Raw genomic sequence first — 15,027 nt, forward strand, 5'->3', positions numbered from 1 at the left:
GAATACTTAACCAGCTGACCATAAAGCATAGAACATTTAAGTTATAGACATATAGGAAATCTCAGGGCCATGTAAATAGAAATAAAGCCATTCTCCCATAAGAAGTAACTATTTGCACACGGGAAGAAGCTTAAACCTCCTCGTTAATAAAGTTGAAAAAGATTGTTTTTCTTCTTAAATATCATCTTAGCAAGCACACATAATGGTTTAGGATTAACGTAGTGTACGGGAGCAAAACTTGCCATCCAAAAATGTCTCTTTGGCATGTGAATTATTTCGAACTGAAAACTATCAAGGCCCAAAAGACTCAGGAAGAAACTTTGACCTTCCCCCTTACTGCCTAAAAGAATGTAGATAGAGGACCTGTCCCAGAAATGAACTAGGTGTGTAGACAGGGATGAACCTAGCAAAGTCTATTTGTTAAAATTTCTCTCTGTGTTCCACTGTCAACTCACATACCATCAAACGTTTATTTACCAAACATTTGCTTTTACACCTCCATATGAATTTCCTTCCTCCCCTTTGATGTCCTAAACCACTACCACCAACATTCTCATTTATCTTTAGCTGAAGATAATCTTTAAGGTGAGGATTTCTGCCATTTTGGTGAGTTACTCAGTTTTCCTGGGTCTCTCCCATGTATACACATTATCAAACTTTTGTTTGACTTTCTCCTGTTAATCTGTTTCATGTCAGTTTAATTCTTAGACCAGCCAGAAAAACCTAGAAGGGTAGAGGAATATTTCTTCCTCCCTGACAATAGCAAGGGATGCTCACAAGACAATAAGTAAAATCTAGAAAACTGAAGGAGAAATAAGTTTCTTAACCACTTTGGTGAATTGATTTCATCAATTTTTCAGAGGAGAAAAATGATTGGATATTAAAATCACTAACCTCTTCTATATGTTATAGTTTTGAATGAATGACTATTTCTAAGTTAACTCTCTAATAACTAACATAATATCCTCAATCTATAGTGAGAATTAAGTGACTCGTCAATAAAGCCTGAGCTGAAAAATCTTTATATGTATTTCATTCATGCAGAACCCTTTTCAGTTCTGCAGCTAAACCTCTAATTCCAGTGTAGGCAGGCTTGGTGGGCACAGTTCTGTAATGGGTGCTGCCTATCATCCTGCCAGATTTCCTGTATGCATATGCCCCCTATTTTATAAGATGTGAAATAATATGTATAGTTAGAAAATTACTTAACAACACGGCAATTTTTATCCTGCCCTATTCCAAAAGAGATTGATGTTCGAAATAAAAGTACAGTCATGCTAGACCTAAACAATAGACATAAAAAATAAAGAGTATAAAACTGGGAGTTGGGATATACGGAGAAAAACAATATTAATTTCTTTCTTCTAAGAAAGGATAAAGTAATTGAGTCCAAAAACTTAACCATGACCTTCCAAGTAATCATGACAAAAATCATAGATATAACTATGTTTTCAGTGAAATAAGGAAAGAGTCATTGACAGAGTTTGGAAATTTTTCTTGTTTTATAATTAGTATTAGGAATTGCATGTATATGAAATTATTTTTGGCATAAGCATTTAACCTCTGTCATTTGAAATATCTATGAGCACTACATACAGATATAATAAGTTGGGAGATGTCCACGCAGATTTTAAGAATTCCTATTCTCTTTTTATTTTGCAAAAAAAACTTTGCCAAAGTCAGGTTTTTTTTTTTTTTTTTTTTTAAATATATCTGAAATGCAGACAGTTGAGATCACTAGTCTAGATAGAAAGTGAGGCTAATTAGTTAAATTGTACTACAGTGGAAAAAATTCTATGAGGCAAGGCCATTTCCATCCTCCTTTGGTAAAAGTATTTACTGAGTAGATATTAAAATTTTGTATAATATAAAAAAATAAAAAACACTGAAAAAAGTACTTTCTGTGGTTGTTTTACATCAAAATGATTGTAATAAAAGTATTTTTTAATATATTTAATGAAGAAAGATAATTTCACATTTACTTATATCATTGAATACACTTTATTGCCACGTTCCACTGCCTGAGTTTCTCAAGCTGGTGCACAAATACCCCACAAGATACACAATACATGAAGCAAAAAGATAACTATGAAATATACCTGGAGTGTAAACTTCCCTGAAAGATTTTAGAACAGTTAATTTTATATTAAAACAAAATATATTTTAAAGTAGAATTTAAAAATCTGCATGAGAAATTAACACACCATTGTAAAGCAATTATACTCCAATAAAGATGTTAAAAAAAAAATCTGCATGATCTTTTAAAGTAAAATTCTAGACTTCAAAGTGTGACTGGGCCATTGATGGGCAACTCAGAAAGTAACAAACAGCCTTGAGGAATAACCCTTGAGAACATGAGATCTTTCCATATGGCATAATGTGCTTTTCCCTCCACCCCCAGTCAGAGGAAATAAAAATAATTTATGTTCCTATTTATAAAAAATTGTTGATTAAGGATAAATGGGAAACTTCTATTTTTCTTGTCTTTATCTTTAACATACAACTGAAGTAAAAACAAGAAATATCTTCCAGCCCCTTTTCCAACTAGATTGTTTCCCTAAGCCCCACTTTATATATAGACATTCTGGAGAAGCCCCTGCTCCTAGAATTCCTGGGGTCACACATTTACTTTTCTCTACAGAAAAAAAAAATTTAGGCAGAAAAATTTTAGATGCAAACCCTAGCGCATATGATCTCCAAGGGCAAGGAATCTTATCTGATTTCTCTGAGTGTTTCCAGGACCAACATGGTGTTCAAGTTTAATAAATGTTTATTATAGTGAATTTTCTTCACATCTCTCTACTTAAATATTCCAAACCCCCCAAATATATAAGTCCATTTCCAAAATTTCACAAAACAAAAGCTCATACAGAGATCTTGATTCAAATTATTTTCTTTCTTACTGGGTTGTTCAAATCAGAATGCTCCTGATAATTTGCTACTTAGGGAAACAGCTACAGTGGCCTTTAATAGTTCAGGGTCTATTGGTGGACCCAGAATTTCCTTGTCAAAGAGGCTTTGGGGTGGCAAACTTGTTAGACATGGGAGATAGAGAACTAGAAGAAAAGTCTTGAAGTTGCATTATTATACCAGGCACATTGTTTTGTTCTGTTTCTTTGGGAGGTCCGACTACAAACATATACTTTAGTACTGTGGTATATAATAATAGCAAAGAGTTTTTATAAGAATTTAATTGAAAAGCCAGTAATTAAAAAAGAAAAACATTATGAAGAAGGAAACCTAATAGAATAAAAGATTACTTTTCTAAAATATTCAAACTAACTATTGAAATTGAAATAACACCAATCATAATTAACAAGCAAAATTCTAAACAAAAATTATCTGAGTATAGGTGAAATTTTTAACTTTTTAAAATTCAAAGTAAGTTTTATTAAAATTGCTTTTAAAAATAAAACTATTCACAACTTTAGTGTTCATTGTCTGTCTTATTGTCAATGTAAAGAATACATATAAATCACTTTATTTTTATATCTATATATATGCAAATTTAAGAGTGATATGAACAGTATAACACTGTAAAATATTCCTTAGTTTCCATGTATTATGGTTGTAAACACTGCTGGATTGTGAGTAATCATAAACTATAACAGAAAGAGAAGCAAAAAAAAAAAAAAGGACACTCAGCACTACTATAAAAGTGTACTAGTATGTGCAAGAATAACTTGCATTCATCCTATTGTAGAGAAATAATTTAACAGATTAATTAATTTGTCGTTTCCCTTGAGCAAGCATTTCTGCCTCTCAAATCATCATTGCCCTCTAAAACAATGTGTTCTTTTTATTTTATTTTTTTACATCTTTATTGGAGTATAATTGCTTTACAATGTTGTGTTAGTTTCTGCTGTACAACAAAGTGAATCAGCTATACGTATACATATATCCCCATATCCCCTTGCTCTTGAGCCTCCCTCCCACCTTCCCTATCCCACCCCTCAAGGTGGTCAAAAAGCACTGAGCTGATCTCCCTGTGCTATGCGGCTGCTTCCCACTAGCTATCTATTTTACATTTGGTAGGGTATACGTGTCAATGCTACTCTCTCACTTCATTCCAGCCTCCCCTTCCAACCCTGTGTCCTCAAGTCCATTCTCTATGTCTGCATCTCTATTCCTGCCCTGCCACTAGGTTCATCAGTACCATTTTTCTAGATTCCACATTTATGCATTAATATACGATATTTGTTTTTCTCTTTCTGACTTACTTCACTCTGTATGACATTCTCTAGGTCCATCCACGTCTCTACAAATGACCCAGTTTATTTCCTTTTTATGACTGAATAATATTCCATTGTATATATCTACCACATCTTCTTTATCCATTCGTCTGTTGATGGGCATTTAGGTTGCTTCCATGAACTGGCTATTGTAAATAGCCCTGCAATGAAGATTGGGGGGCATGTGTCTTTCTGAATTATGGTTTTCTCTGGGTATATGTTCAGTAGTGGGATTGCTGGGTCATATGGTAGTTCTATTTTTAGTTTTTTAAGGAACCTCCACACTGTTCTTCATAGTGGCAGTATCAATTTACATTCCCACCAACAGTGCAGAAGGGTTCCCTTTTCTCCACACCCTGTCCAGCATTTATTGTTTGTAGATTTTTTTAATGATGGCCATTCTGACCTGTGTGAGGTGATACCTCATTGTGGTTTTGATTTGCATTTCTTTAATGATTAGTGATGTTGAGCATCTTTTCATGTGTTCGTTGGCAATCTGCATGTCTTCTTTGGAGAAATGTCTATTTAGGTCTTCCACCCATTTCTGGATTGGGTTGTTTGTTTTTTTTGCTATTGAGCTGCATGAGCTGCTTGTGTATTTTAGAGATTAATCCTTTGTTGCTTCATTTGCAAATATTTTCTCCCATTCTGAGGGCTGTCTTTTTGTCTTATTTATGGTTTCCTTTGCTGTGCAAAAGCTTTTAAGTTTCATTAAGTCCCATTTGTTTATTTTTGTTTTTATTTCCATTACTCTAGGAGGTGGGTCTAAAAGGATCTTGCTGTGATTTATGTCATAGAGTGGTCTGTCTATGTTTTCCCCTAAGAGTTTTATCGTATCTGGTCTTACATTTAGGTCTTTAATCATTTTGAGTTTATTTTTGTGTATGGTGTTTGGAAGTGTTCCAATTTCATTCTTTTACATGTAGCTGTCCAGTTTTCCCAGCACCACTTATTGAAGAGGCTGTCTTTTCTCCATTGTATATTCTTGCCTCCTTTGTCAAAGATAAGATGATGAAAAAAGAAGATTACAGGCCAGTATCACTGATGGACATAGATGCAAAAATCCTCAACAAAATACTAGCAAACAGAATCCAACAGCACGTTAAAAGGATCATACACTATGATCAAGTGGGGTTTATCCCAGGAATGCAAGGATTCTTCAATATATGCAAATCAATCAATGTGATACACCATATTAACAAATTAAAGGATAAAAACCATATGATAATCTCAATAGATGCAGAAAAAGCTTTTGACAAAATTCAACCCCCATTTATGATAAAAACTCTGCAGAAAGTGGGCATGGAGGGAACCTACCTCAACATAATAAAGGCCATATTTGATAAACCCACAGCCAATATCATTCTCAATGGTGAAAAACTGAAAGCATTTCCTCTAAGATCAGGAACAAGACAAGGGTGCCCACTCTCACCACTATTATTCAACAGAGTTTTCGAAGTTTTAGTCACCACAATCAGAGAAGAAAAAGAAATAAAAGGAATACAAATTGGAAAAGAAGAAGTAAAGCTGTCACTGTTTGCAGGTGACACGATACTATACATAGATAACCCTAAAGATGCCACCACCAGGAAACTACTAGAGCCAATCAATGAATTGGTAAAGTAGCAGGATACAAAATTAATGTACAGAAATCTCTTGCATTCCTATTCACTAACAATGAAAAATCAGAAACAGAAATTAAGGAAACACTCCCATTTACCATTGCAATAAAAAGAATAAAATACCTAGAAATAAACCTACCTAAGGAGGCAAAAGACCTGTATGCAGAAAACTATAAGACACTGATGAAAGAAATCAAAGACAATACAAACAGATGGAGAGATATACCATGTTCTTGGATTGGAAGAATCAACATTGTGAAAATCATTATACTCCCCAAGCAATGCAATCCTTATCAAATTACCAATGAAGTTTTTCACAGAACTAGAACAAAAAATTTTACAATGTGTGTGGAGACACAAAAGACCCCGAATAGCCAAAGCAATCTTGAGTAAGAAAAGCAGAGCTGGAGGAATCAGGCTCCCTGACTTCAAACAATATGTTCTTAACATCAGCAGTGGCACAAGCTGTGTATCTTCACAGAGTGAATGTTATTATCTTATTCCAAAGACATAAGGCAAATGATATTGAAAAATATTTCCCTAGGGCCCAGATATTGTTATTCACCAGTGTCTGGCACATGAACACCTCTTGTTGCAATCTAAGAGTGTCTGCAAATTTTCTTTAACTGGATATTAGAGTCCTGCTGAGCAAAAGAATGTTCTTTCTAGTCCGGGTTTGTCCTTCACACCTTAGACCTTCTAGAATTCCTAAACTCTACCAACCCAATGCCAGTGGCACCATCAATCACTTGGGCTACCATATAGACTCCCACAGATTTTCTAAATACTCTCACTTGGTTTTACAATCTACATTGGAAAGTACTGTCCTAGAGTGAGCTAAAAACTATTAAAATTAAGACACTAATGTTAATATGGCTTCAATTAAACTTAAGCTAGTAAGAAATAACATTTGAGTTACAGCTCTTAGAATGGCAGAGATAGTTATCAACAATTTTGCACAACAGAGGAGCTGTTGGTGATCAGCGCTGTGGCATGCTTCCCTCTTCAGAACTTCATCTTCAGTGGGATTACAAAGTACAAATGATTAATTAATTATTGTTATTATTATTGCTTCACCAGCTTATCTATATTGACTATCATGAAGTCATGTAGATCCAAGAAGGCAGGAACAAGGAATATATATGCCTTGACTCTTCCCACGGAAGATGTGACCGACTATTTAATCCCAGCACACTTTCCTGCTAAGCATTATGGGTCCTCTTTGTTATTCTCAGATCCATACACCGGGTAACCACAGCTAGGTGAGCTAAGTAGAACGTGAGATGAAATTTGTTTGCCATCCTTCATGTAGATAAAGATTAATAAGCTATTAATGAGGCACTAATGTAAATAAAGGAGATTGTTAAGTTCATTTGTTAAGTCTTTTTTTAAAAAAAATAAATTTATTTATTTATGGCTGCGTTGGGTCTTCGTTGCTGAGCACGGGCTTTCTTTTTAATTGAGGCGAGCAGGGGCTACTCTTTGTTGCGGTACGCAGGCCTCTCATTAAGGTGGCTTTTCTTGTTGCAGAGCACAGGCTCTAGGTGCACGAGTTTCAGTAGTTGTGGCACATGGGCTCAGTAGTTGCGGCTCGCGGGCTCTAGAGCACAGGCTCAGTTGTTGTGGCGCCCGGGCTTAGTTGCTCTGCAGCAAGTGGGATCTTCCCGGACCAGGGCTCGAACCTGTGTACCCTGCATTGGCAGGCGTATTCTTAACCACTGTGCCACCAGGGAAGCCCCATTTGTTAAGTCTTAAACATCTCTACAAGAAAAGCTACTCCAGGTTTAGGCATCAGGAATCACTACAATGTGGATAAAGGACAACAGTGCCAAGGCCTTTATTTTCTGTCAGAAGGAGACTGAAATTTATCTGACAGGTATGTATCCAGGTAACCAGTCTACTCTAAAATGCTCTTTCAGAAAGATTATTTCATTACACCAAAATTACTGAGATAACACATGCTCTCATTCTGAGTAAAATGGAGTAAACACACCACACCATCTGTCTCATACTGACTGTAGTTACAAAACATACACAGAATTCAGGGAGCAACTATTTGCGGACTCTGAAAAGTAAGCAAGAGCAGGCAGATTGAAGAAGAAGATCAGTATTTGAGGTACCATGGAACCATGAGTGAGCTTACCTTTTCCCCCCCCTTTGATATATTCCTCTGGTTCTGACTCTAGGAGCTGAAAGTGGGTTTCTTGATGCTTGGGAGTTGGGGAGACAAATCCCATGTTTGTCTGTTTTCTCATCCTCTGGTGTCCAACCTCCAGACAATCCTGCAGCGACATTGGTGACAATCGGTCTCACAGGACGAAAGTTTTGAGGAAAGGGAACCTTCCTCTCTGATCAACGGTCCCAATAGACTGGGGAAAAGTTGCACTTCCTTTTCCTCTCTTTCTGTATTCTCCCTGTTTGGCCCTAAATATGGGCAGAGTCATGGGAAATGTACAGCTTGAGTAAGGTAAATAAAACCCAGATTTCTGACCAGAGGACAGAAAAGGAAAGCCCAAGGGAACCAGAAAGGACTGGATAGATTACTGAGAGGGAGGAGCTCAGGAAAGGAACCTCATAACATTGTGAGGTGTTTATGCATGGATCTGACACTAAATAGCATACTAAAGACTTTAAAAATTGAACTTTAGGATAGATCATGCCAAAGTCCCAGCTAGCCATTGGGTGGTACATGCGTGGAAGAGATTAGAACGATGCTACAAAATCTTTGAAAATGTAAATGACATTGACACCAAAACTCGTAGAAAGCTGGTTGGAACTTGCAGCTTGAACCCAGCTGGGTCAGTTGCCTACTAAAACAAAAATGTCTACATTTTTCACGTATTGTAAACAAAAACCAGAATTCCTTATCATATTTACAATATCCAAGATACAACCCCAAATCATTTGGCATACCAAGGGGCAGGAAAATTACATCTCACATGGAAGAGACAATTAATAGACATCAACCTAGATGACACCAATATTGAAATTATCAGAAAAAGACCTTAAAGTAGTTTTTGTAAAAATACTCTAAGAATTAAAGGTAAAAACCGTGAAATAAATGGAAAAGCAGAAAATATGAGCAATTAGTTGAAGACATAAAGAACCAAGTGGAAATTTTAGAATAGTAAGTACAATAACTGGAATTAAAAGAAAAACTCAGTCTAGTGCTTCAATAGCAGAATGGACATTACGGAGGAGTTAGTGAACTTGAAGATAGATGAATAAAAATTATTTGATTTGAATAACAGAGGAAAAAATAAAAAAGAGTGAAAAAACAAAAGAGGCTCAGGATCCTGTGAGAAAGTAAAAGATTAACATCCATGTTATTAGAGTCCCAGAAGGAGAGAAAAGTTTTAAGAAATAATTTGTGAAAACTGCCCAAACTTGGCAGTAGACAAGAAGACAAAAAAGAAGTTCAGCAACTCCAAACAGGAGAAACCAAAAAAATATCCATATCCAGACCCATTAACATCAAACTGCTGAAAACTAAAGACAGAGGAAAAAATGTTTTAATGGCACCAGAGATAAGTGGCAAATTACTTGGAGGGCAGTGGTTCTCAACAGGGGTAATTTTGACTCCCACACACTCAGGGGACATTTGGCAAAAGTCTAGAGTTAGTTCTGATAGTCAAAATAAGGGGAGAGGTGTTACTGACATCTAGAGGCAAGGGATGCTGCTAATCTTCCTGCAATGCCCAGGAAAGTTTCCCACAGCAAAGAAATTTTGGCCTCCAAATATCATAATGCTAAGGTTGAGAAACTCTGCTTTTGGGGAATAACAATTTAAATGACTGAAAATTTCTCATCAGAAACCATGGAGGCCAGAAGAAAGTGAAATAATATTATTAAAACATTAAAGGCAGGCTTCCCTGGTGACACAGTGGTTAAGAATCCGCCCGCCGATGCAGGGGACATGGGTTCGAGCCCTGGTCCAGGAAGAACCCACATGCCGCGGAGCAACTACGCCCGTGCGCCACAACTACTGAGCTTGCACTCTAGAGCCCACGAGCCACAACTACTGAAGCCCGCACGCCTAGAGCCCGTGCTCCGCAACAAGAGAAGCCACCGCAATGAGAAGCACACGCACCCCAACGAAGAGTAACCCCTCCTCGCCACAACTAGAGAAAGCCCAAGCGCAGCAATGAAGACCCAATGCAGCCAAAAATAAATGATAATAATAAAATAAATATTTAAAAAAACCCATTAAAGGCAAAGAAATATCAATCTCAAATTCTATATCTAATGAAAATATCCACCAGTAATGAAGATCAAATGAAGACATTTCCAAATGAAGGAAAAATAAGGATTTGTTGCCAACAGACCTGCTTTTAAAAACTATAAAAAAGATATGTAAAATACAGTTGATCCTGTAACAACACAGGTTTGAACTAAGCAGGTCTACTCATATGGGGATTTTTTTCAATAAATACAGTACTTCATGATCCAAGACTGGTTGAATCCATGGATGCAAAACCTTGGATACAGAGAACCAACTTTGGGATTTGAGCACCTGGCAGATTTTGGTATCTGTGGACAGTCCTAGAACCAACCCCTTGCAGATACTGAGGAATGACTGTACACAGATTTTTGAATGTGCAGAAAGCGGGTAGGGGTTGGAGCCCTTAACCTCTGCATAGTTCAAGGGTTCATTATATACTAATGATAAATTAAAATGTAATATTAAAGTTGTTCAAATTAATAGAAAGGGGAAATAGACAAATAAAAAAGAGAGAGGACAAACAGAAAATCCAATGTTGAGTAAAAGAAGCCAATCTCAAAGGTTACATACTAGATGATTCCATTTTTAGGATATTCTTTTTTTTTTTTTTAATTTTATTTTTTATTTTATTTATTTATTTATTTATTTTTGGGTGTGTTGGGTCTTCGTTTCTGTGCGAGGGCTTTCTCCAGTTGTGGCAATTGGGGGCCACTCTTCATCGCAGTGCGCGGGCCTCTCACTATCGCGGCCTCTCTTGTTGCGGAGCACAGGCTCCAGACGCGCAGGCTCAGTAGTTGTGGCTCACGGGCCTAGCTGCTCTGCGGCATGTGGGATCCTCCCAGACCAGGGCTCGAACCCGTGTCCCCTGCATTGGCAGGCAGATTCTCAACCACTGCACCACCAGGGAAGCCCTAGGATATTCTTTAACTAACAAAACTACAATGCCAGAGAATACCTCAATCATCATCAGGAATTAAAGTTAAGGAGAGAGTATAAGTAAAAAGGAATAGCACAAGGAAATTTTGGGAGGTGATGAAATTTTTCTGTATCCTGGATAGTAGTGTTAGTTATAGAACTCTATATGTATGTGTTGAAGTTTCTAGAACTGCCTAAATAAATGAATAAATGAATGAATGCATGCATGCATGAATGAATGAATGAATAAATAAATAAAATTTGATATTAGCTACTTTTATCCAAGCTCTAGCTCGATATACCACAAACTGAGATTAAAGAATATTCATTCCCACAACTTTGTGAAGAGACTCTTACACCTATAGAAATAGAAAGTGATATACAAAGATTAGCCAAGCTTTCTGAAATAAAAAGATTAAAATACAGAGAAGATTGCAATTAAGTATATCTGTACATTCATGAAGAAAGAACATGAGAACTCAATGAAAATTTCAGAATCCCCTTTCTAATTGTCCAGTGTTACTCATTTTCTTTCCCTCTCTCCCTCTCTTTCTCTAGTTATTACTGCTGTAGCTGCTGACATAGGTTATCACCATGACTTACACTTTAATCATTTATATTCCCAGAAGTTGTATTAGTCAGGCAAACCACGAAATGGTAAAGCTTTAAAAGAAACTTTAGATCTGGAATAGAAGTAGCCCCATAGTCTCAGGCCTGGTCATATACTGCCTGGTGAATCTGAGCATGGGGTCACTTTAGGTCACCTAGAATATGCCCTCCTGTAGCTGAGGAAGCTGAAACCAAAGGAGATTAAGTACTGTCTGCCTGTGTTAGCTTTGATCCTCTCATAAGAGAAAGGACATGAATAATTACTGAGTACCCATTGTGAGTTTTCCATCTTGCACACACGATATTAATTTTTCTAAACAACCATTCTCTCTGAAGTATTATATTCTCCATTTCTCAGATGAGGATATTGAAGCTCAGTTTCTTATGTTTCCCAAGTTTACTTACTCATGAAGGAATAAAACTGGCTCTCTCCCTCCTGATTAATTCATTTTTCTCTCCCTCTTTCCATTTTTTTTTTTGTTCTCCTGCTTTACATTAAAACACTGAAGATGTGAACAACTAAAACCACTTGAAGGAATAGAATACTATCATTCAAGCATTCAGTTTCCATTAGTCATTTGTTACCAGAATACCAATAAATACCAGAATACTATACCTGAGTTTCTACTGGGCGAAACCAAAAAGGTAGCCTTACAGTACAGCTTTGGTAGACAATGGCAGAGTAAAGATGGCATGAGCCATGGGATGTAGGTTTCACATACTCATTCTGTAGAAAAAGCATACTTACCTGTGAACATACTCATGTTTGGAGATAGAAGGCAAAACAAAAGGCACAAACCGTACTTAAAGAGAGTCATTCCTCTCCCCATATTCCCAGTTATTCTTAGCAGTATCTGAGCTACACAGTATCTACAGCAGTATCTGAGTTAAGACATCCTTGGCAGGTATACCATTCGTTATTTGTTAATTAATAAACAAAAAGGTAAATAAAAGTTAGAGAAATAATTTGAAATACACTAATGATTGAAATAGTCTAATCACACATTGTAAATCAAATATATATAATTTTAAAATAAAAATGAAAAAAAGAAATAGTCCAATAATTCATTATATTACTAATTTATTATTTGGGAAATGGTGCTTTTGTCATTAGCACAGGTCAATGAAATGGCATAATTAATTAAATTATATACTTTTACTTATGGTTAATTAAAATTATATTACTCAAATGACTCTATAGCCCAAGCAGACTAAGTCCCTCACTGTGTTATGTATCACAACGGCCAAGGGCATGATACATGGGTATACAAACAAGTAACCCTCAAATCCATGGCTAATATTAGATTATTTTTAGATTTTCTCTCTCCATTCCCAGAAACCTAGGGATTATGCCTCTACTTACTTCCTCATCAAGGATCCAACTGGTTTCTTGGATATTTCTAACTTGTTTCAGTAAATTCTAGTTCTATTTATTACCACCTCATTAATTCAAAAAATGCACATATCAATGAAATTTCCAAAATATATCTGGGCAAGGATCTTACTATAGTCATCTTTTATCAACTGGGAGAGGTTGAGACAGCCTTCAATGTGTGTGCACACACACATGCACAATCTTTAATAGGAATTGTCAATTGAGTTGATATTTATCAATGAAATGTTTCTTACAGTTAGTAGAAGTGACTATTTTGGGTGTATGATCATCCTTTTGTGATTTTTTAAATCCCCTAATCACTTGAAGAATGATCTTTCTCTCTTAAGAGACTGATGGAAAGTTAAGAATTTATTTAGCTATAAACAACTGAAACCCCAACAAATAATGACTTAACATAATAGATGTTTGATCTCAGACTTCCAGCTTCCAAAACTGTGAGAAATAAATTTGTGTTGTTTCGAAGCTATCCAGTCTGTGGTATTTTGTTACATCAGCCTGAATGGACTAAGAAAATTGATCTTGGGAAGCTGGGGTGCTATTCTAACATATGCCTGTTTCCTCCCTTTTGAACTTTCCTATCAGGTCTTCTAGGGTCAAACAATTCCTTCCCTGTCTCTGACTAGGTATTGTGCTGTTGGTTTTAACAAAAAGGGTTATGTCCTTCAGGGACTGGAGTCAGGAGAGATGTTCATATTACCTGAGAGCTGGGAGTCTGTGCTAGAAGGCAGAGCTGAAAGTTCTTTTTCTCCTAGGTGCAGAGATTCCCGGGGCATCGTTTCAGGAAGCTGATACCCCACAGTACAGTCACCTCAAACAAACAAGCCACCAAGCTGACCCTAACATCCTAAAAGACAGGGGCAATGTCAGTTATTTCACTTCTTGCACAATCCACTTGTTATTTGCACATCTATTAATGGGCATTTTCAAAATCTGAAAATGTTAAAACCTTCAGGGATGAAATCAAATTCACTTTAATTATGTAACTTCTGAAACTTAGGTCCCTTTAGCAAAAACCTTGAAAACCTACTCCAATGCAAACCTGAAGCTATATATACATGATATCCACAAAGGAACACATTTTTCTCAGCCTTAGGGATTATGTGCTTGAATCCCTTGGAAATGCATTTATATTAGCTGGACTGCTCCTCATGATAAGAATTCAATGGTTCACTATATAGCTAGACCCACTGTAGATCAGTAAAGTTAATACGTGGAATAGAAATGTAGTGTCAGCCTCTGCAAAAGGTATGGTTTGCTGTGAAAAGAATCTATGCTGAAGGGCTAGAGAGCTATTATATTTCTGATCATTTCCTCCAGTCCCTTGTTCCTAGTGACTGCCAGCCTTAATAATGTCATTACAAAACTTGTCTCCTGGGAGACTACTGGGACTTTTGTTCTGCAATCTCATCTGACACAATTATTTGCAAATTTCTAGAAGTAAATTAGCTTGCGTATCAATTTTTCTACCTGGCTGATTTAGAGCTATAACTAATTGCAATGAGTCTAAATTTTAATAAAAGAAACTTTTCACCTAGTCTAGCTCCACTAACAATAAAAAAATACCCTTGTTGTAGCCAAGGAGTCAATTTTGCACTAATGACTGGCAGGGAGTGAATTTTCATTAAGTTTGTATGCATGTGTATATGTGTGTGTGTGCAGTCACATCCACACTAGACAGTCACCATTTCTTCATCCAGTCTACTCTCCACCCATCTCCTTCTTGATCTCTGCCTTTATGAGCTGATTTGTATGGACTAAATCAGAGCTTTCAGCACCCTCTGGCTTCCATTTGGATTCACCCAAGGGGCAGCCCCAGCAGTTGCTCAAAAGGAGCAACAATATAAGATCATGGTGTTGATTTCACTAGCTGTCTCTTTTCAAGTAATCTGTCTCTTGGTCAAAGGCATTTGTTCCAGTTGAGATAAGGATCTTATTTGACTCTGTCTGTGGTCCTGTAACAATTTCTTTTATCCTTTTGGGCCTTAGGGAGACGAGAGATGGTCATATGGTTTGTGATCTTTAAAATGCACA

The 15,027-nt window shown here is 36.6% G+C and overlaps 1 long non-coding RNA gene across 1 annotated transcript in view; it reads left to right on the top strand.

Annotated features, from left to right (window-relative positions):
* The window catches only part of LOC309606032, a 1,194,635-nt gene that overhangs the window by 114,581 nt on the left and 1,065,027 nt on the right, over window positions 1–15,027 (top strand). The window lies entirely within an intron of this gene.

This window comes from Balaenoptera borealis (assembly GCF_965194805.1).
Source record: "Balaenoptera borealis genome assembly, chromosome: 11".
Lineage (NCBI taxonomy): Eukaryota > Metazoa > Chordata > Mammalia > Artiodactyla > Balaenopteridae > Balaenoptera > Balaenoptera borealis.